Source organism: Olea europaea, unplaced genomic scaffold (assembly GCF_002742605.1).
Source record: "Olea europaea var. sylvestris unplaced genomic scaffold, O_europaea_v1 scaffold1982, whole genome shotgun sequence".
In the NCBI taxonomy this organism is placed as follows: Eukaryota; Viridiplantae; Streptophyta; class Magnoliopsida; order Lamiales; family Oleaceae; genus Olea; species Olea europaea.
The window spans coordinates 77657-80344 of NW_019237683.1; positions in this window are offsets into that span (position 1 = coordinate 77657).

Consider the following 2688-nt stretch of genomic DNA (forward strand, 5'->3'; position numbering starts at 1 on the left):
ATCTGAAGGATTGCTTCAAAAGTTGGAACTAGAACTTTTTGCAAAATAAGAGATATACAGACTCCAACAAGCAAATAAGAGCTCCCATGGCATCATAAATTGAAATTCTATTTCATAAGTACGCAATTATCCTTCCTAGAACTCAAATTTATTAAGCTGTCAATGTGTATGAGGGTATAACGCGTGAGCGCTATGTCAAAAACCAAACAAACACACGATACATTCAGAGATCCCAACTCCCAAATCACAACGTTAATTCACAACCTTACGCAAACACAAGGGGGCAGCTACCAAGTTTTAGTATCAATTCTACGATTTTCACAAGAGCAATCTGATGATCATCAAGATAACGAAACTTATATTCCATCTTTCGACCTTGCAAGAAAAGAGATCCATTGTAAAAAGCCAAATGACTTGACATTGCCACAAAATATGTAGGAGAAAATAATTTGCCAGCTTTCTGAATTTAAAACAATAAAATAAACTACCGAGAATGAAGAATCAGGCAATCATACAAAACTATTCAACTCTACGCATGATCAAATACAAGCCCCTGATTGACAGCCATTCTTTCTGTTGGAAAATACGAGTCATGGGTCGCCAATGTGGGATGACCTGACCCGCAAGATTTCAAAGGTAGATAGGAGGGAATGTTTTGAGTAGAATTCAAATCTATAACTTCCCTAACTCCCTACACAACTCACAAATAACTCCTTACAACCTCCATGTAGAAGTTATGGAAAAGAGTATGAAATAAAATAATGAAAATTCGTATAAAAAATTAATTAAAAATAGAAAAGTGCCTAGAACCACATATATGGCATGAAAACTCACAAAATTAGGCACTTCGATTGTGGATTATCCCATTGTGATAGGGATTGAGACCATTGGAGAATAAAAAAAATGCAGATTTCAAAGCTTAAAAAACAAGGTGATTCAGTCATTCAAAAAATTTGAAATTCATCATTTTATGTAACGATTCTTGATCCGAAATTTAATTCAATTGAATTATGAACTTTGTATGCAAAGTTTTCAAACCTTATGTGGATTTTATGGCATCGTTTGTTAATTTACTGCTTTTGTACACTGATAATTATGTAGTAAGATTAGTATAGTTAGAAAGGTATTTAAATGAGCTTTTCAACTATATAAAGAATTTAAATTTTGGACTTAAAATGAAGAAGTTATGAGGTTTTGAAATTCGGATGAAAATCTAATATTTTGTATAAAAAATTGTAAAATACGAAAATTCATCACATGATAACTTTTTTTACACGTGATTTCATGCTTCCTATTAGGTTGGATAGATTTTCTTGAAACCTTTCCAATGATATAAAGATCATTATTTTTGGCCTTGAAATTTAGAAATTATCCCTTCCCAAAATTTGAATGAAAATTTGATTCTTTGCATGAAAATTGATAAAATTTGAAATTTCATTGCGAGATAACTTTTTCAACGTTATGTTTCATGATTCCTATTTAGTATGATTGGATAGATCTTTTCTAGACCTTTTCAAAGATACAAAGATCATTAATTTTGGCCTTGGAATAATTTTGAGGGGTAGTTCAGTGATCAGACCTTGGGTTTGCTCCCCAATGATCACCCGTTCGAGTTCCCTCAAGGCGACTGAAGTGAGTTCCCGTTTGTAAACTTCAGGACCCCGTGGGATTAGTCGAGGTGCGCGTGAACTGACTTGAACACCCATGGTCATCAAAAAGAAAAAATTTTGGCCTTGGAATGAAGAAGTTTTGAGCTCTCGAAGTTTAATCGAAAATCTGAAAATTTTGCATGAATTGTCTTTTTCACTCTCGGACAGATCTATTGATGTCCCAAATGCGACCTTAAAGATTTAAAATCTAACCACAGATGAATCAGAATGTCGAAATCATTGAAAATGACCAATTTAAAAAAATTTCGAGGACGACATGACAGTGTTTAGTATGATTAAATTAATTTTTGGATAGTTAAAAATATTTTTTTTTGTATTTAATACTTAAAATAAATTTGTAAAAAACATTAAAAATATTTTTTTTAATTTGATTAAGTTCTAAATTTTTTTTATAAAAAAATAAAGAATATTTATTAAGTGTTATTTGGCTAGTGGGGGGTTTTTTTTTTTAAGTGCTCTCATTTTTTTGAAATGAAAAATACTCTGAAAGTATTTAAAATACCATGTTTTATATATGTTCATGAGTTGTGTGTGTCTTTGATCAATTTATCTGATCCGTTATAAACTATTTCAAATTTTTGTGCTCAAGCATATATAATTGTGATCTATGCATACTTATAACATCCTTAGAGGGAATGCTAGGATAACAAAGACTATGAAAATTGTTGAAAAGCTACATGCTTGTTGGAATTAATAAATGGATCTAAAACATGACCTAATGAGACATGTAAATTTTTTATGGACAATTTTATGTAATAAGCAGGATATGAGAATGTTGATGTCATTTTTCATTTGTTAGGATTGTGTTGCAACAGATATTAAATTATGGTTGAAAATCTGTATATAGAACTTAATTGATGTGAGTTTTTTTTATTACAATCGAAATTATTTTACGGAAGAATTAATTTGTGATATCATGGTATATGTCATAATCGAATAAACGTGCATATTTATACACACTATAGAATTATGTTATTGAATTGCATAATATATATTAATTCGTGAATTGTTATGAATG